Source organism: Myotis daubentonii, chromosome 11, assembly GCF_963259705.1.
Source record: "Myotis daubentonii chromosome 11, mMyoDau2.1, whole genome shotgun sequence".
In the NCBI taxonomy this organism is placed as follows: Eukaryota; Metazoa; Chordata; class Mammalia; order Chiroptera; family Vespertilionidae; genus Myotis; species Myotis daubentonii.
The window spans coordinates 67,373,964-67,394,834 of record NC_081850.1 but is presented as its reverse complement, the minus strand read 5'-3'; the positions used below and the strand labels follow the sequence as shown (position 1 = coordinate 67,394,834).

The following is a 20,871-nucleotide window of genomic DNA, read 5'->3' as shown; positions in this document are numbered from 1 at the left end:
CTCCAGGGGGAATCTGAGCAGCACAGCCTTTGAGACATGATGCAGTCAGAAGATGCACGTGCTGTGCGCATCCTAGTGGGTCCTGTTTTGGGTTTTCTGTGAACCAAAACCCTCGGCTTTCTCACATGCACTGCTTCATCTTGTGCCATTGGTTTTGGATCCACTGCCCCAGAGTAAAAGGTGTTCACTTGTGATGCGGCATTGAATCTTTCTCCTCGTCACGTAGGATCTCCACAGTGAGAGGAGACTCCTGGACCTGCAAGAGAACCTTTTCCATCAAAGCACTGCAATCCAAACTCATGGGTGAGACAGAACTTTATAAACTGGAAAGCACTTTCAGACATTATTAATTCACATATTATTCTTTTTTTAAAAAAAATATATTTCTTTATTGATTTCAGAGAGGAAGGGAGAAGGAGAGAGAGACAGAAACATCAATGATGAGAGAGAATCATTGATTGGCTGCCTCCTGCACACCCCCCACTGGGGAACGAGCCTGCAACCTAGGCATGTGCCCTCGGCCCGAATCAAACCTGGGACCCTTCAGTCCGCAGGCTGACGCTCTATCCACTGAGCCAAGCCGGCTAGGGCTCACATATTATTCTTGTTGCACCTCATAAAGTCCCTGAATTAGTTTGGACAGAGGTAGGGTTGCCAGATAAAGTACAAGATGCCAGTAAAATTTGAATTTCAGATACACTGTGACGAATTTTTAAGCATAAATACGTCCCAAATATTTCATGGGACATACTCGTACTTAAACCATTATACCTTGCATATCTGAAATTCAAATTTAACTAAGTATCGTGTACTTTTATTTGCTCCATCTAACAACCCTAGGCAGGGAACATTAACTCCATTTTGCAGAACTAGGGCTCAGAGGGTAAAAAAGATTTATGCAAACTCTCTGAGAACAGGAACCATGTCTGATTCTTTTTTTTACTTTTAGTATTTACTTCTTTATTTTTTAAACAAGACAAGTATATTCCCTTAAAGCCAGTGTATCCATCCTTACAGTGGTATCTACAAGATTTGTTTCATGAAAAGCCTATTCTCCTGAGACTCTATACTGTGTGTTTGTGTAGGTAGATATATATATTGCACAGAGCATTAAGAAGCTAATGATTCACTTTTAATTCCTGATTCCCAGCCTGGAGTTAGCACAGAGACGATGCTTGGGAAAGGTTTATTCAGCTATTGGACTTTTTGAGTCTCTCATTCCTATAGGAATCCTACAGGGTGAAAGAAAAAGCTGGCTCGGGACAGAGCATGGCCCCAGGAACTCAGTCTTAGGTTTCCCTGTTCTCCCTGTGTGGTCGTGCCTCAGGTTAATTCAGATGGGTTTCAGGAAAGCAGCATGGAACTATAAACATCATGCAATTATCACAGGGCATCATGGAGAGGCTCCTTTTCATCGCAGGGAGGTCTGCCCAGGGCTGCCACATCCAGGGAGGTCTTGGCCAAGATGCTTGCTGCCCATGGGGTGCCCACATGGTCAAAGTCAGAGGCACAAAGTCCCTCTCCTGCCCTCAGGATGAGCAGACCAGTCTGGATGCTGGTGGGACTGCCTCCAGGTGACTCTGGACTAGATTCAGCTCACCTCTCTCATGATGGACATCTCAAGCTCTGTTCACGGACAGGTCACAAACTGATGTCACCTGCCCAGCCAGAGCTGTGAATAAACAGATACTCTAGAAGACTTGGGCTGCTGATGGGGGTGAGGGGTCTTGGTTCCTTGCTGGGCTGTCAACTAAGAAGAATGACCTGCTGAAGAATTGGAGCTTGGGCACGAGCACTAGGATTTTCACGTCTAAGGTTCACTGGTAGAATCCTAGAACGTTAAGGTTAGAAGAGAGGCCCTTAAGCCTTGGCCAGTGCAGCTCAGTTGGTTGGAGTGTCATCCTGTACACTGAACGGTTGCAGTTTCAATTCCCAGTCAGGGCACGTACCCAGGTTTCAGGTTTGATCTGGGTCTGGGCACGTATGGGAGGCAACCGATTGCTGTTTCTCTCTCACATCAGTTCCTTCTGTCTCTCTCTCTTCTCTCTCCCTCTGCCATCCTCTCTCTTAGCATGTCCTCAGGTGGGGATTAAAAAACAAAACAAAACAAAAAAACATAAGGCTCTGAGAAGGAAAGGACTTAGTCAAGCCCACACAGTAACCCGGCAGCAGATGCAGGCTGAAGCTCATATTTCTCCTAGGTGCTGCATTCCTGATTCAGACAGCCAGCTTTCAGTTCAAAGCAAAGAGCACGTGGGTCAGATGTGGTCACTAACCGGTGTACTGGCCTGTGAGTCACTGAGCTTTAACTCTGGCATGCCATTGGCATCTTAGCCCAATCTGTCACCCTCTATGCCCTGGAGGCCCTGCTGTCCGCAGGCTGCAGATTAGAAATGAACTGCTCTGGGCCAAGCCCCTGAAACTGGAGATGAACTGGCCCACACAGATCATCTGATCTAGTTCCCCAGCATCTGTGCTGGAAAATAGGTTCAGGAGCCAGTGAGCTCAGTGAGCCAGTGGGTTGGTGGGCAGGCCCCCTGGAGGCAGAGGGCAGCAAGCCACGGAGGGGTGGATGGACAAGGCGTGGAGCTGCCGCAGGCGAACAGCAGCACTACGCTTCTGTCTCCCGTCAGCTCTGTTCAAAAGTGCTCTTCAAATCAAAGTAAAGACTTTCCCTATGAGCTTCTGCCCACTGGGCCCAGCCTGCTCCATCCACAGACTTGGGTAGGAGGTGGTCCAGGTTACAACACAGGTACAACTGCTGAGTTGGGCAGGAACCCCAATCTGCATGCAGCCCAGCCAGGGCTCCCTCTGCTGCCAAGCCCATATGCACATTCCACTGAGGAGCTGAATGAAGACCAGAGAGGGCCACTCTGCCTGGGATTCCTGGATGGGTCCCCTGCAGATGCTGCTGTCTTTCTCAGCTCTGAGCAGAGAACAGAACAGCCCTTGTCCTCATGGAACTTAGGTTCTAACTAAGGAGTCAGACAATATCTGGGGAAATAAGATCATCTTTGGAAATGACAGTGCTAAGAAGAAAACACAGGCTGTTAAGGGGATAGAAAATGACTCAGTAGAATGACCTCTTAGGAAAAGGTGCCCATCAAACTGAGGCCTGAATGAGAACCAGGGGATAGCATGGGAAGATCCAAGGAGAGGGACTCACACATGGCGAGTCTCTCACACAGGAACCAGCTTAGTGTGTTTGAGAAAGAGAAAAGGCAGGATGGGTAGAAGATAGGGAATGAGGGGAAGAGGAGAAGGGGACAGAATCTGTGCGGAGACGGTGGTCTGAGCCGCACTGGGTTTGGCTAAAGACTGAATCATGGTGCTGAGTCCACTGTAGGACAGGAGAGCCACACAGAACAGGAGTCACGGCGTCATGTGTGATGTGAGCTACGCAGGCCAGGCACTCACACACAAGGTGGCTTGGGTGGAGTCACTGGGCAACTCCATGGGAATTTGTGGTCAATTCTCAAAGCTGACAGGAAACATCCATCCCAGGTTTCTGTCCAGGCCAAACAGCCTCAGGACGGCTCTGTGCACTTCCAGGAGAGCCCCCAGGTCTGAGGCGACTAGAGAAGGAAGCCTAGGTGTTGAGTTTTTGTGAAAGGCTAGACTGAGCTGCATCTGCTTCTTGGGGCTCCTTCCCTGCTTTCAGAGTCTTCATGGGGCCCTTCACCTCCTTCCCCACACAGGCCTGTTCACCCTGGGTATGAGCGGACCATGTCCCTGGTGGCCTGTATGGTATTGAGTCAATGACCCAGGTCAAAGGAATGCATCTAGAATTGTGAAATGTCAGTAATGTGCCATCCCTGTGAGTGTGACAGGGAGGGCCTGATGAGTCATCCGCATGATGGCAGGGCCTTGCCTGGATCCAGGTCTTCTAAATCCAGGGTCAATGTAGGGCTCCCTCCACCAGGCTTTCTTACCTGGTTCAGGTATAACATTTACTCCCACCCACCATAGGCACTTGACTCTTGAGAATTTGTGGGAGATTCTAGAGAACACCCATTCTATGCTGACTGCCAAGATACAATTCCTGCAGAGGCGCTCGAGGCAGGGGTGGGGTGGCCCTGAACAAGCTGACAGAGCACTGGGATTGCAGTTGAGGGCATTCTCACAGAGAAGCCCAGCCCTTCCACCCCCTTCCAGAAAATTCTGCCTGGCTCAGCAAATTGTGTTGTCATCTCATTGGCACTGCTTCCGTATTCCTTTTCCATTTCAGAACAGGAGAGAACACGTGTGAGTTGGTTTTATCTTTCTTGAGGATGATCTAACCTTAAATAACAGGGCCAAGGAACTCTATTCCTACCTGTTGACTCCTCACTCTGCTTCTAGGAATTTGTTCTAAAGAAATATTTCTAGAGATATAAAATAGCAGAAAATTGGAACTACCCAAGTGCCAAATGACAGGTGGAGGGGCAAACCCTGCCCCATTCACTTGAAGGAATACTATGACAAGCTTAAAAATGACAATGGAGCATCATCCCAACACGCCAAGGCTGTGGGTTCAATCCCCGGCCATAGACAAGAAGCAACCAATGAATGCACAAATAAGTGGAACAACAAATCAATGTTTCTCTCTCTCTCTCTCTCTAATCAATCAATACATTTTTAATGACAAATATAAAACTAGTCAAGACATGGAAAAGTCTATATGAAAGAATGACCAGTGAAAATATTAGAAACCAAAACTGCACAAGGCTATCTGCTTCTTTCCTGGAGTCCTCTACATGAAAACTGGAAGAGCTCCACAAAGACTCAATACACAATGAAATACTATGCAGCTGCAAAAAACAGGGATCTCTTACCCTTTGGAACAGCAATGGCTGGGCCTGGAGACTATTATGCTAAGCGAAATAAGCCAATCTGAGAAAGACAAATATCACATGATCTCACTTATATGTGGAAACTAATGAACAAAATGAATTGGCCAACAAAATAAGACCTGAAGCATGGAGGCATGGAACGGACTGACATACCTCCATGTGGGGGTGGGAGAGCAAGGAGAGATAAACCAAAGAACTTACATACTTATATGCATAGCCCATGGGCACAGGTAATAGGGTAGGGAAGACCTGAGGGGGGGAGGGGTAGGTAGGGGATGGATTGAGGAGGGTAAAGTGGGGGGGGGGGGGAATGGGAGACATCAGTAATACTGTCAACAACAAAATAAAATTTAAAAAGAAAGAGCGATTCGAATAAGATTTTTATAAAGCCCATCTTTTTGTGGATATTTGTGTGCCCAGGTAATATAAATAAAATCATCCTTACGAAATGCTCTCTAACTTTTAAATATTGTTCAATATCCAATTATGCACTTTCTTCAAAAAACAACACAGTCCTGCCCAGCCGGCATAGCTCAGTGGTTGAGCCTCGACCTGTGAACCAGGAGGTCACGGTTCGATTCCCGGCCAGGGCACATGCCCAGGGGTTGCAGGCTCAATCCCCAGTGGGGGGTATGCAAGAGGTGCTGATCAATGATTCTATCTCATCATTGATGTTTCTATTTCTCTCTCCCTCTCCCTTCTTCTCTGAAATCAATAAAAATTAAAAAAAAGAATAATAACACAATCTTGTGTTGGTGGTTGGGACAGAGAAATGATTATGTGTTTCCTGGGATTCAGAAGAGTGACCACAGTGTCTTAATCAGGCCTCTCCGTTCCCAAGGTTACTCCAGGAATTGAGACCCAGAGGAGAACAGCACATGCACACACCCTAAGGATGGCATGCCCCAGGGTCAGGGTAGAGAGAAGCGGTGCAAGGGGTCACTTTCTCAGACAGCACTTGTCCTGGACCAGGGGAAACCATCCATCTGGCCCAAGTGACCTGTCTTTCTAGAAGACTGCTCTGCTCCCCCAACCAATGGCATTAACTGTATGTCAGGGTTCTTAGTTGCAAACAGCAAAAATCTGCTAGGGATAGTTTAATAATTATTGTTGTCTTCATCATTGGTGTCACTGTTGTATGTGGGCACTGTGCTAGGCTTGGTGGTCAGGGTTTTATATACATTATATCTTTTATATCTAGAACTCTGAAAAGGAGACAATTACTCTCTGTTAAAAAAAAAAAAAATGAAGTAATTCAGGTTTAGGAAGATGGAGAAACTTGCCCCACGGTCACAGACTTCATAGGCGGCAAAGGTGGTTTTCAAAGCTAAAACTGACTGCAAAGCTGCATGTCTCAACCACCAGGTCTTGCTGCCTCTATAGTGAAGCCTCTGCTGGGCTTTGGCAAGAATCCAACAAACTGGTGATGGGGCCTCCATCCTCCGTGGGCCTCTCCTAACCTTCATATTTCAGGGTAATTTCCAGATTGCTGGCTAGAGTGGCTTGTTGACATTTACAAGAGCAGGGCCACGAAGCCGGCTTTCCCGGCAGCTCTCATGAACTGGCAAGAAGCAGAAATGCTCTCATGGCCTCAGGAAACATCTGCAAGTCCTCAAGGAGGCACAGCCTGCCCCTGTATCGCCTTCTAGGACAGGGAGCAGCCTGCCCCTTCAGCAGGGAGAGGACAAACATACTGCTTTTACTTTCCAGGCTGGGTCCCTGCAAATGGAACAATCCACTCCTGCTGAATTTTTAGGATCAGGCTCTGGGGAGCAGAGCCTCTCCTGGGCAGAGGGTCACAGTCCTGAAATCAGAGCCATCACCTGCCTCGGGCAACAGGGAAGACAGTGAACGGCAGCATCTGCGACTCAAGGTGACTGGTGCAGGAGAGGCATGTGGTGCAAGGGGAAAAGTCTGGACTTTGGAGTCAGAAAGAGCTGTTGCTTCACATCCTGGTTGTGCGACTTGAGGCAAATTTCCTAACCACGCTAGGTGGTTTCTTCATCAGTAAGAAATGTAAATTATTATGTTTATTGCATAATTCCCATGAGAATTAAAAGGAATAAATATATCAACACTTAAAATTGCCTCGCACATAGTGGGTGCTCACTAAATGATAACTACCAGTATTAATATGACTAGTATTATTATAAAGATGCAAGTAGGGCCATTTAGAAATGGTGGTGTTAAGGAGAAAACAATAAAAGGCACAAATGAGCTGGGTTTTGACAGGGGAGTAGGAGTTTGTTGGGTGGCTGATGGGCAGAAAGTGTTTTCTAGTTAAAAACAACAGCAAGGGCAGCTTTGTGATGAAGTATGGAAGGCTCAAGCAGCATGAGTAGACCAGGTAGGAACTAATGGAATATTCTCATCATACCCTCAGGGACTAATTGGCCCTTAGTTAGATGACTCTCTAAAATCCCCATCCTTGTGTCCTCAAATAAAGACTGTAAAGGACTCTCAGCATAAAGCATAAACCAGCATTCTTGTAAGCTATGCTCTCTGAGGTGAAGCCGCCTCCACGCCCCTAGCCAGCCAGTCCACAGGGAGCAAATGAAGCTGAGGACGAGCCACCAGGTGCCCAGGCCTCTGACTCATCTTCCCTGGAGTTAGGTAGACTTGGTGTTGACTTTCCTGACCGAATAACCTTGGCAAGCCACTTGTCTCTCTTATCTCTCAGTTTTGCATCTGAAACTACATTGCATAGAAGTCATTGTACATGATCTCAGCGCCCAGGACACAGTAGGTGCTCTCTGCTGTCCAGCCAGAGGGGCAGAGTAAGGGCGGGCCCAATGTATTCCTGGGGAGGCATCACAATCTCAACCACCAAAAACAGAAAAAAACACTTTCACCAAAAGCTCTGCACTTTGCTGTTTTTCAATGAATGACAAATCATGTCGATATAGATTCCTCATTCTTTTTTTCTTATTCACATACCCTAAAGTGCATCATTCAGTGTTTTGTTTTTTTTTTGTATATTCACTACTAGCTAGTGCCAGAGCAATTTTATCACTCCAAAAAGAAACCTCATAGCCATTAGCAATCATTTCCCATTCCTCCCTCCCACCAACCCCCAGTACTACCTATTTTCTGTCTCTATGGATTTCCCTATTCTAGACATTTCATAAAAATGGAATCATATTATATGAGGCTTTCTGGGTCTGACTTCTTTCACTTAGCATAATGTTTTCAAGGTTATCTATGTTGTAGCATGGATTAGAACGTCATTCTTTTTATGGTTAAATAATATTCCATTGCATGAATATTATACCATATTTTGCTTATCTATTCATTGGTTGATGGGCATTTGGATTGTTTCTACTTTTGGGCTATTATGAATAATCCTCATTCTTTTTAATGGTTGCATTGTATTCCATTGATCGGATGGAGCATAGTTTATTTAAGTACTGAAGGATATTTCTGCTCTTTTCCATTTTTTTGCTCATGCAAAATGCTAACACAAAAGAGTGCCACAATATCCTTCTAGTCTTCCATAATATGTACTCAAAACTTACCCCACTTCCTGAGGAAATTATCCATTCGATGGAAAAGTTATATCGACAAAGATATTAATTACAGCAATTTTTACAACACAAAATTGGAACTACTAAATCAGGAGCTAGTTAGATAAATTCTATTATGTGGTGAAATAATGTACAGTCAGGACAAATAATAATTATGAAGGCAATGCAGCATCAAGTGAATTGCTAATGATGGTTTTAAATGAAAAAACAAAACAAAACAAAAACCACCACCAACAAAATGTAAATTGGCATCACTCACCCACACTGGTCCTTACAGTAGTAAGATGTGGAGGGGGAAAGCACACCCAGACCCCCTGTCCTCGACGTCCCATCTCTGCCATGTCACTGTGATCAACAGAAGCTGGGCTTCCTGTAAGGGGCAGGCTGGGACCACTGCCAGACTGTACTGCTGAGGGTGCCATGTGAGGACCCACTCAGAGGAGAGAGGGCTCTCCTCCCAAGTGACAAGGAGGAGCAGCAGTCTCATTGCAACTCCTTAAGTCAGTGATGGCAAACCTTTTGAGCTCGGCGTGTCAGCATTTTGAAAAACCCTAACTTAATTCTGGTGCCATGTCACATATAGAAATTTTTTGATATTTGCAACCATAGTAAAACAAAGACTTATATTTTTGATATTTATTTTATATATTTAAATGCCATTTAACAAAGAAAAATCAACCAAAAAGATGAGTTCAGAGGTGACACGCGTGTCATAGGTTCGCCATCACTGCCTTAAGTGCTCAGAGGGTGGGTCACAGCTGGGCTATGTAACTGTGATGAGAATCATGGGCCAAGGTCATCATGAGGCCATGGACCCAGTCATTCATGAAGGTAATGGGTGACCTGTGGGATGGGTACCTTCTGCACTTGCTTGTGTGCCTGCTCAAGTCTCTTGACAGCATTCAGCATCTTGGACGAAGGCTGACTTCTTTGAGAACTGCCTGATACTGTACTTCCCAGAGTAGGGAAGCAATGTGAATGCATTCAATTGAACCAATCACATGAAACTTTTTTCTTTCAATGTATGCATTCTATTTTTCTACTACAACCATCGTTATTCAAAATGCACAGTGCAGCAAAACCAAAGATGAACATGCAACCTTTAAATATTAATGGGACAGTCAGCCCTAAGGATGTTGGTCGTATGCCTGTAATTGTGATTCTTGTGTTGGGTTCTATCAATACACTTAGATGACATTATACATATAAAACATATAATATAATAAATAGAATATAAGTCATAATAAATAAGAATTTAGATTATATGTATTATTTCCAAATATCCTAAAGTTAAAATGTATAATTTTTGTTAAATCAACACTTATAGGAAGGAATAATAAAGGCCGGTATTCTATGCTGTTCTGGGAAGAGCACAGTGACTCCCATGTGCTGTGCCCCAGACCCTAACCAGCCCCATGAAGTGTGAAATAGTATTCAAAGTGTCCCTAATCTTACAGAGAAGTCTGAGGTTGTAGTTGTTGGGTCACAGCTAAGCTGCTGTCACAAAAAGACTCTAAAAAAATATAATGGGCCAAACATCATCCTCATCCATTAATTTCTCTCTTAAAAAAACGGAACAGCCAGGCCAGGTTGGTGAAGTGATGGCTATAAACAGGAACCAGGCTCCCTGCTGCTCTGCCATCCCCTGGAGGGGATCTCATTTGCTTAATTAAAGTTGGGTTGCTACTCTTGGGAAAGAGAAAAGAGCCAACATCCAACATAAAGAACTGAAGTTAGAGATGACCCAGAAAGTGTGCACATCACTTCCTTTTATACCCTATTAGTCCACCCCCAACCACACCGCCAGCTGCTGCTGCCAGGGAGGCTCGGCAATGTGGTCTCCACTCTGCCCAGGAGGAGGAAGAGGAGGGAATTGGGGGAACAGGCAGCCATTGGCTACAAAGATTGTTTTTAATTTAAGAAAATGTGTAACAACAGAATTATATCATAGTCCCATTAAACAACTACTGACATTTCTGTATGGCCCCTCCCACATTCAATATGTACATGTATTTTTACAAAGATGTAAAAATATGTGTATGCAATTTTATCTGCTACCAGAGCCTAACCGGTATGAAAATTACATTAGGTTAAAACAATGATGTACTGTTTTTCATCTGTGACATTAAACCACAGTAGCCAGCAGGAGGTAGTAGAGAAATGGTCATTTTCAAATGTTACTAATGAGGGTGTCCATTTGTACAACTTTTCTGGAGGGCAGTTTGGTAATAGATCTCAAAAGCTTTACAAATTTAACCCATGGGGGCAATTCAGAGATGTGAGTACAGATTTGCATAAAAGGCTAGCCAACAAAGCTTATCTGTAACAGTAAAAAAATGGAACCAACCTAAACATCCAACAACAGGGAATTGTTTAAATGAATTGTAACCCATCCATCCATACTACACATCAATGAGAATCATGCTTTGGAAGAATATTAATTACATAAGAATTCTGATAATATACTAAGTGAGAAAAGCACATTGCAAAGCAGTATATATGCTCTGATTCCAATTTATTGCTTAACATTATTCAGAGATATAAAAAGGACTCGAATATTCAGCCAAATGTTAACAGTAGTTCTTCTGGGTGAGTGGTCTTAGGAGTGGTGTTTATTTCCTTATTTATTATTTTTAGCATTGTTCAAAAAAATTTTTCCATGAACATATATTACTTTTATAATAAAGGGATTATTTAAAACTTAGAAATTTGACTTATAGAGTCCTATCACATTAGGGCAGAATGAATTCTCGGCAAAAACTCCCTTATATTCCAAATGGGGAAAGTGAGGTTCAGAGAGGGTGAGTTGAACACCATTAGTCAGAACTACTGGTCAGAACTGGGATTTGAACAGGTCTTCTGTCTGCAGGGCTGGTATTCTTTTCATGGTGCCACACTAGAAAGAAGGTTCCTAAAAACAACTTGGCCCCTGGCAACTTACTGGTGTTGAGGTGTATGCAAAAACAAAATGTGCCTGGAAGTCTCTGGAAAACTTAAAATAACACACACACACACACACACACACACACACACACACACACACACCAAACTTCTGAAACAACCAGTGCCGATAAAGAAATGCATACTGGGAATACAAACATTCATCCTGATAGAGATAGGCTATGAGAACTTCATTCATTCATTAAAAAAAAAATTATTGAGCACCTGCTATATGACATTTTTGAGGCACTATATCCTGGTCATCAATGGTGAGCAGACACGATTTTTTTTTTGGTGCTTGCAGTATTTAAATCCTGGTAATGGTTGTTGAACATCTATTTATTTTATACTCTACATTTTCACAGACCTCTTTGTCTGTTGTCTTACACCAACAGTATTAACCCCCACTTAATTGAGTTAGAGTCTAACTGGTATGCACTGTAACTAGGCACTATTTCCAATCTTACAACAACTCTATTGAGAGAGCTATCATTAACCTCGTTTTACAGAGGAGAGAACTGAGAATCAGAGAGGTTAAGTGAATTTCCCAAGGTTACACAGATACTAAATGGCAGAGATGTTTTCCAATGCATGTCTCTCTGCCCTTAAGTCCAGGGTCCTGTTCCCTGCACAGCAACTTCACCCTCCAATACCCACTCATCACAAAACCTAAATAAAGACCTAGACTCAATACATTTGGACCATCCAGACTTACTGAACTTACTGGGATGGTGTTCAGGAATCTTCTGTGTTTAATAAGATCCCCACATACTTTACATATATGCTAAAGTCTAGGAACCACTGCCTTAATTTGTCACCTGGAATCCTACAATTCAATATTCCAAGAAAGGAACTATCCCCAGGCCCCAGGTTGCAAGTATCAATCCTCACATTCCACTAGGGAGCAGTATAAGCCAATGTGTCTAGAGAAGCAGTACTACATTGTTGACGGGAGTGGAATGAATAAGTGATGACATTCATTCATTCACTGGACCAATAGTGAAAGCCTGCCAGGTGCTGGGCCCTGGGCTGGGCCCTGGTGGAGAATTCCTATAATTCTGCTGTTTACAAACGAGGAACGCTGCTTTGGAGCAATGTGTAGATGAGAAAACGGGTTATAATATTTTGCATGTGAACTTTATCTCCCTGCCCCTTGATTCTTTGTTGGCCTCCTGACTCGCTTTACCAAGAGAACCTGGTGGAAGCAACTTGTGAAGTTCTGGAACCTGGACCTTAAAGCCTTGCTGCTTATACCTTTGTCCTCTTGGAAGGTCTCTGTCATCAAGAAGCCCAGGTTGAAAGACCAGGTGGAGAGACCCAGCTGCCCCTGCTCAGGTCCCAGACGTGTGGGTGAGAGAGGCCAGCTACGACCATGCATCAGCAGACCAGCCACCAGCGACTGCAGCAGCCCAAGCAAGCCCAGGGAGCCCCACCAACCCAGTCAACCCACTGAATTGTGAGAAATAATAAATGTCGGTACAAAGACCCCCAAGCAGGAAAAATCTTGGTACACTCAGAATACAGCCTGGAGGCAGTGGCATGGGCTGAATGCAACATGTTCTATTTGAGATCACATTTTAACTTATTTAGAATTCTTTACAGTTCAGTTTTCCCACCACTCAGAACAGGGTAATGCCAACCACTCACATTCACTAAACGGTAACTCCAATGAATTTAGTCCTGAAGTATTAGTCAAAATGTGTCTCAAAAGTTATTTTTCTGGCTCTTGAATCAGCAAACTATTTTCCACTTTTTTGTAGTTCTCATTGTCTTTGGTGTTTTCTTACAATGTTCAGAACCTGATTTTCAGATCTAGACTAATCCTCCAATAATATTAAATGGTTTATAGTCAGTTAAAAATAAATGATGGGGTCCCTAATAAGATAAACTAACACTGGGTGTTTTCTCTCTCTCTCTCTCAAAATTCATTCTGGGGGAATGAAGTGAAATGGAAGGATGGAGCTTTAAAACTTGCAAAACAAAATATAAGGAGTGGCTCTGGAGAGATGTCTGTCTGGGATGGTGGGTGTGCTTGGGAGCGGGAAGAGGGTGCCTACAGCCAAGGGAAAGGCCGATGGAGGGAGCAGAGAGGAGGAAGGCTGCAGGAAAAGCCTGGAAAGTTGGTCATTGCCTAACCCATTGCTGTCTGGGGATAAATACTGCCTGCCCCTTCCCTTCAGAGACCAGCATCACAAGCAGGCCACGTGTTGGCAAGCAAAAAGCCCCCATGAGAAGAAAAGTAAAATGGAGCTAGAGATTACGCCCCAGAGAGACTGCCTCCTTCCAGCGCTGCTGCCTACTGTGAATTTAAGGACAGTCCCTGAGCCGAGGATCAATCCCACCAGAAAAGGTGGGATTAAACCAGAGGGATCAGGAGTGATTGTGTGGGTCCTGGGGTTCTGTGACTGGGGTCTTATCCCCTCCTCTCTCCTTAAACTCGGTGAGAAGGACATAGACTAGAGCCTGGTCCTCAGCCCTTCCCCCAAACACTGCTCTACAGAGGAGTGCCCAGGGGAGCGTGAGCTCACAGACTAAACTAATTAGCCACCTGAGGAGCACAACCACATAACAGGAGGACAAACATCTACAATAGGAAACAAAACAATTGGGATAGACAGGCCACTAATGGGAAGTGAACTTAGGAAAATAAGGATTTGAAAATTAAACCAAGAACAAGAAATCACTGTTTACAATTGTAATGATGTATCATCCTATATAATAAAAGGCTAATATGCAAATAGACCGAATGGCGGAACAACCGGAGCAACTGAACAATCGAACAACCAGTCGCTATGACGTGCACTGACCACCAGGGGGCATGCACGGAACATGACGGGCATCAGCCGTGGTGGGATGGTGGAGCAGGTGAGCAGGGGCGCCAGACCAAGGCGGAGCCCTGGTTGCTGTCATTGGAGCGAGCCTCTGGTGTTACTAAAAATTATTTACTCCTGCACACCACAGTCCCACCCAGCGCTTGCACCCACTGCTGGCACTGCTGCTCACACCCATTGCTGGCACCTGGCGCCAGCCCTGATCACTCGGCGCCATCAGCGGGTGCAAGTGGTGGCTGCCAGCCCCAATAGCCCCTCAGGGCTTCTCCACCTCCCCCTGCTCCTGAGGGGAGATCAGGGCCAGCAGCTGTTTCTCGCACCCACTGCCAGCGACGGCCCCACTCACAACTGCAGCCGACACCAGAGCTGCCGTTCACACCCGCTGCTGGTGCCCAGCGCTGGTCCCAATCACTCGGCACCATCCGAGGGTTCGAGTGGCGGCTGCTGGCCCTATCACCCCTGAGGGCTTTTCCACCTCCCCCTGCTCCTGAGGGGTGATCGGGGCAGCAGCTGCCACTCACACCACTGACAATGCCAGCCCCGCTCGCACCTGCTGCTGGCGCCGGCACCAATCACTCCGCACCTTCAGCGGGTGGAAGCAAGACCGGGACCATCAGTGTGTGGGAGCAGCAGTGGCAGGAGCAGGGCTGCCAGCAGACAGGGGACTGAGGGCCATGATGGGAGGGGCTGGGCAGGGGTGCAGAGGGTGAGCCAAGACCCACTCCTGTGCCTACTGCAGCCTTGTGGCCCACAGTTCCTTTCAAGGTGCACGAATTCGTGCACTGGACTCCTAGTTTAACATAAAATAAGCTGCCCATATTGAAAGTGTCCAATTTGATGAGTTTTGACATAAGTATACATCTATGAAGCCATCACTATAATCAAGATAATGAACATCTCCATCACCAAAGGTTCCTTCTGGTCCTTGTAATCCATCCTTCCCTCTACCTCCATCCCCAGACAGCCACTGATCTGCTGTCACTAGAGGTTCTTTTAACGAAGAGAAGTAGGCATAAATAGACATATAGTTTGCATTCTTTTGTGTATGACTTATTTCACGCAGCAGAATAATCTTGAAATTCATCCATGCTATTGTATGTGTTGTTAGTTTTTCCTTTTTATTGAATAGTAGTCTGTTGTGTGGATATACCTAAATTTGTTTATCTGCTTACAAATAGTGAAATACATTAGTTAAGATACTCTTAAAACCTTTGTACATTCTGAGTTCAGTCCTTCTAAATCACTTTTCAAGTCAAGATTGTCGATGTCTGTGATTTCCTATATATCTTTTATATTATCAAGAGCACTGCTGCCCTGGCTGGTTTGGCTCACTGGATAGAGCGTCGGCCTGGGGACTTAAGGGTCCCAGGTTTGATTCCGGTCAAGGGCGTGTACCTTGGTTGTGGGCGCATCCCCAGTGGGGGGCGTGCAGGAGGCGGCTGATCGATGCTTCTCTCTCATCGATGTTTTTGGCTCTCTATCCCTCTCCCTTCCTCTCTGTAAAAAAATCAATAAAATATATATTTTTTAAAAAAGAGCACTGCTTATAAAGCATTTTTAAAAAATAATTTTATAAAAGAAATGCCTTTATTGCTGAGCTCCAAAGCCAGCTTTGCAATTATATGTGATGCTAACTTTTCTGTACAGTTTTTTTTTGATGTGGTAAAATATATACTAGATAAAATTTGCCATTTAAACCATTTTAAAGTGTACACTTCAGTGGCATTAATCACCTTTGCAATGTTGTGTAATCATCACCATTATCTATTTCTAAAATTTTTCATCGCCCTGAACAGAAATTCTGTATCCAATAAGGAATAGCTCGCCATTCTCTCCTCCCCCAGCCTTGGTAACCTCTGATCTACTTCCTGTCTCTATACATTTGCTTATTCTAGATATTTCATATAAGTAGAATCATATAATGTGTCTTTTGAGTCTGGGTTCTATTCCCTAGCATGTTGAGATTCATCAATGTTGTAGCATGTATTAAAACTTTGTTGATAAAACTGAATAATAAGAACCAAGATGGCGGCATAGGTTAACGCCAGAGTTTGCTGCTTTGAACAACTACTTCAAAAGTGAAACCAAAAAACGGAAGGGACATCACCCAGAACCACAGGAACGCTGGCTGAGTGGAAGTCCTACAACTAGGAGGAAAGAGAAACGCACACGGACACTCAGAGGAGGCGCAGTGCTGAAGTCAAATTCTGAGGTGCGGAGTGCGCGGAGCGGGCTGGCGGCGGAGGGCGCGGTTGGCGTTTTCAATCGGGAGGGAGTCGCAGACTCTGAGCTCCAGATCCAGGCGAGTCTTTAGGGACCCAGACTCAAACGGGAGAAGCGGGACTGTCTGGCTTCGGTCAGAGCAAGTGCAGCTTTCTCTCCCAGCTTTGCAGCGGGTGCTGGGACTCAGAGAGGCAGAGCCCCTGGGGACAGGACTGAGAGCCGCCATAACTGCTCTCTCTGGCCCACCCTGTTGATCCTGTGCGACCCGCCCTACCCAAGCCCTGCACAGAGGCATTTGCCGAATAGCCTCAGGCAAAGGCTAGATTAGCACCTCCCTAGAGGACAGAAGTTCTCTCACTGCTGACACAGCTGATTCTCATAGCCACTTGGCCTGGAGGTCAAACCCTCCCTGGAATTAGCTACAACAATCAAGATTTAACTATAAGACTGCGAACAAAGACCACTAGGGGGTGCACCAAGGAAGCATAACAAAATGCGGAGACAAAGAAACAGGACAAAATTGTCAATGGAAGATATAGAGTTCAGAACCACACTTTTAAGGTCTCTCAAGAACTGTTTAGAAGCTGCCGATAAACTTAATGAGATCTACACGAAAACTAATAAGACCCTCGATCTTATATTGGGGAACCAACTAGAAATTAAGCATACACGGACTGAAATAACGAATATTATACAGACGCCCGACAGCAGGCCAGAGGAGCACAAGAATCAAGTCAATGATTTGAAATGCGAGGAAGCAAAAAACATCCAACCGGAAAAGCAAAATGAAAAAAGAATCCAAAAATGCGAGGATAGTGTAAGGAGCCTCTGGGACAGCTTCAAGCGTACCAACATCAGAATTATAGGGGTGCCAGAAGATGAGAGAGAGCAAGATATTGAAAACCTATTTGAAGAAATAATGACAGAAAACTTCCCCCACCTGGTGAAAGAAATGGACTTACAGGTCCAAGAAGCGCGGAGAACCCCAAACAAAAGGAATCCAAAGAGGACCACACCAAGACACATCATAATTAAAATGCCAAGAGCAAAAGATAAAGAGAGAATCTTAAAAACAGCAAGAGAAAGAAACGCAGCTACCTACAAGGGAATACCCATACGACTGTCAGCTGATTTCTCAACAGAAACTTTGCAGGCCAGAAGGGAGTGGCAAGAAATATTCAAAGTGATGAATACCAAGAACCTACAACCAAGATTACTTTATCCAGCAAAGCTATCATTCAGAATTGAAGGTCAGATAAAGAGCTTCACAGATAAGGAAAAGCTAAAGGAGTTCATCACCACCAAACCAGGATTATATGAAATGCTGAAAGGTATCCTTTAAGAAGAGGAAGAGGAAGAAAAAGGTAAAGATACAAATTATGAACAACAAACATGCATCTATCAACAAGTGAATCTAAGAATCAAGTGAATAAATAATCTGATGAACAGAATGAACTGGTGATTATAATAGAATCAGGGACATAGAAAGGGAATGGACTGACTATTCTTGGGGGGGAAAGGGGTGTGGGAGATGTGGGAAGAGACTGGACAAAAATCGTGCACCTATGGATGAGGACAGTGGGTGGGGAGTGAGGGTGGAGGGTGGGGCAGGAACTGGGAGGAGGGGAGTTATGGGGGGGGGGAAGAGGAACAAATGTAATAATCTGAACAATAAAGATTTAATTTAAAAAAAAAAAGAACTTTGTTTTTGTGGTTGAATAATATTATACCATAGGTATGTATATACCACATTTTGTATTACATTCATCTGTTGACGGTTAGGTTGTTTCCACCTTGTAAATAATGCTGCTAAGAACATACAAGTATCTGTGAGTCTCTGTTTTCACTTCTTTTGGTTTTATATCTAGGAGTGGAATTCCTGGGCCATATGGTCATTCATCAAAGTGTTTTCCATAGAAGCTGTACCATTTCATATTCACACCAGCAATGTCTGAGGATTCCAATTTCTCCAAGCTTGCCAACACTTCTTATCTCTTTAATAATAGCCAGGCTCATGAGTATGAGGTGGTATCTCATCGTGGTTTTAACTTGGTGCGCTTTCACTGCCTACCTATCATTTTGCTCCCTCTTAGCCCTCTTTCTGTGTTAATAACTTTTTTTTTTTTTAAAGTTTACTCGGTGCCACAGGTTCTTTTTTTTTTTTTTTATAGGTATCAAACATTTTTTTTTATTAGTTAAGGTATTACAAATGTGTCCTCATCCCCCCCATTAACCTCCAACCTCCCCCCCTGTGTTAATAACTTTGTATGGAATTTGGCCTTGATACTTTTCTATTGTTTATTTTTATGTGAAATTATTTTTCCTGACTTTTGGAATGAGGCTACATTCAGGAAGGATTTTCAACCTTCACAGAGCCTCCTCCTTTGCTGTTTTTGTGTGGCATTTAAAAATAAGGCAGCTCGCCCAGACCGTGTGGCTCAGTGGTTGAGCGCTGACCTATGAACCAGGAGGTCACTATTCAATTCCCTGTCAGGGCACATGCCCAGGGGTTGCAGGCTCGATCCCCAGTGGGGGGCGTACCGGAGGCAGCCCATCGATGATTCCCTCCCTCATTGATGTTTCTGTCTCTCTCTCCCTCTCCCTGCCTCTCTGAAATCAATAAAAACATATTAAAAAGTAAAATAAATGAAAATAAGGCAGCTTGCTTTCTGTGACTTCTTGCCTCTGGTTCTTATCCTTGGTTAGATCTGGTCCATCTCTTTCCTTGCCTCAAATTCTGGTAGTGTTTTACATGTTTCTATATGGACTATAAAGACCCCCATCAAAGAAACAGTCTCTGCGCACCCCCAACCCATCTCTATCCTGCTCAATTTTTATTTTAGTTCCAGTTTTCCCTGGTATGGAGCCCTGTCCTGGAAGACAGCAGGTCAGTCTCATGAGCTTACCAGGGCTGCCCGGCTACAGCCCTTTCAGGTTTAGGCCCTTGCACCCACCCACAGTTGCAGGAGACAGAACCTCTCCAGCTTCAGTGGGTGTTTTTAAATTGGCTGCCCAACTCTTCAGTGATCACTATTTTGGGTTCTCCTGTTCTCAGGTCCATTACCTATTACCTCTGTTCCTTCCTTCCCTTTTCCTTTTCTTCTTACAGAAATGCTGTTCTTGTGGAAGTGTTTGGTTTGCCCCATTTGCTTTATTTTGGGGTTTATAGGGTTACCTTGTCACCTACTTTTATCGGTATTGTCTGGGTTATTTTGGTTTTGCTGTTTAGTTGGTTTTAGGTGAGGACTCAGAGATTGAAAAACTATGCTGCTACCACCAACAACCTGCGACTTTTGTGCTGAATTTTGTTGCTTAATGATTTGTCTTCAAATTCTGGCAGTGTCTTATATGTTCCTACCTTGATTATAAAGACCCCCATGAGTAGCCATACAATCCTAATACAATCTAAAACAAGAAGGATGAGTTTACGCAGATTGCCTGATGTCTTGCCATGCCATGCCCTATAATAGCTGGGAATAAAGTAGAAGGCAATTCCAGTTTTAGAAAGCCTCCAGAGTGGCCGTAACCTTAAGTGTAAGGAAGTCCCAATGTATTCAAATAGCAACTGAATTCAGGCCAATTCACAGCCAGATGCTATTCCCAAAAGTTCCAGTAGATGGCAGAATGGGTTAGATCAGTGGTTCTCAACCTTCCTAATGCTGCGACCCTTTAATACAGTTCCTCATGTTGTGGTGACCCCCAACCATAAAATTATTTTTGTTGCTACTTCATAACTGTAATTTTGCTACTGTTATGAATCATAATGTAAATATCTGATATGCAGGATGTATTTTCATTGTTACAAATTGAACATAAAGCATAGTGATTAATCACAAAAACAATATGTAATTATATATGTGTTTTCCAATGGTCTTAGGCGACCCCTGTGAAAGGGTCGTTCGACCCCCAACGGGGTCTCAACCCAGAGGTTGAGAACCGCTGGGTTAGATAATAGTAGTGGTTCTCAACCTGAGTGGGCACCACAAGCACCTGCCAGACTCCAGCCTGAGTTTCTGATTGGTTAGGTCTGGAGTGGGGCCCAATATTTTGCATTCCTTCCAAGTTCCCAAGTGATGCCAATGTGCTGGAAGGAAACCACGCCTGGAGAACACTGGATTATGGGAATCAATGTAGACTAATCCACAGCTCATTCATTCACACATCCATCTGGCCCCTCCTTCTGAGTTTACTGTGTACCAGTTCTAGATGATATGGGTATAGAGAATAAGATACAATTCCTGTTCTCAAGACAGTCTTGTGAGGGAGGAAAAGAGAAATGAAAAAATTAATGCTTAGTCGTTTCTTCTAATGCTTACTTGTGTCAGCGTAGGCCCTAGGCCAGGGGTGGGCAAACTTTTTGACTCAAGGGCCATAATGGGTTCTTAAACTGGACCGGAGGGCCGGAAAAAAAGCATGGATGGAGTGTTTGTGTGAACTAATACAAATTCAAAGCAAACATCATTACATAAAAGGGTACGGTCTTTTTTTTTTTTTTTTTTTTTTTTAGTTTTATTCATTTCA

The 20,871-nt window shown here is 44.3% G+C and overlaps 1 protein-coding gene across 1 annotated transcript in view; it reads right to left on the bottom strand.

Annotated features, from left to right (window-relative positions):
• Positions 1-364: 364 nt before the first annotated feature.
• The window catches only part of FBXW2 (F-box and WD repeat domain containing 2), a 52,911-nt gene continuing 32,404 nt past the window's right edge, over positions 365-20,871 (bottom strand). Inside the window, exon 8 of the mRNA XM_059657816.1 lies at positions 365-6,827. The gene's annotated coding sequence lies outside the window, so the exon portion shown is untranslated. The remainder of the gene's footprint in view (positions 6,828-20,871) is intronic.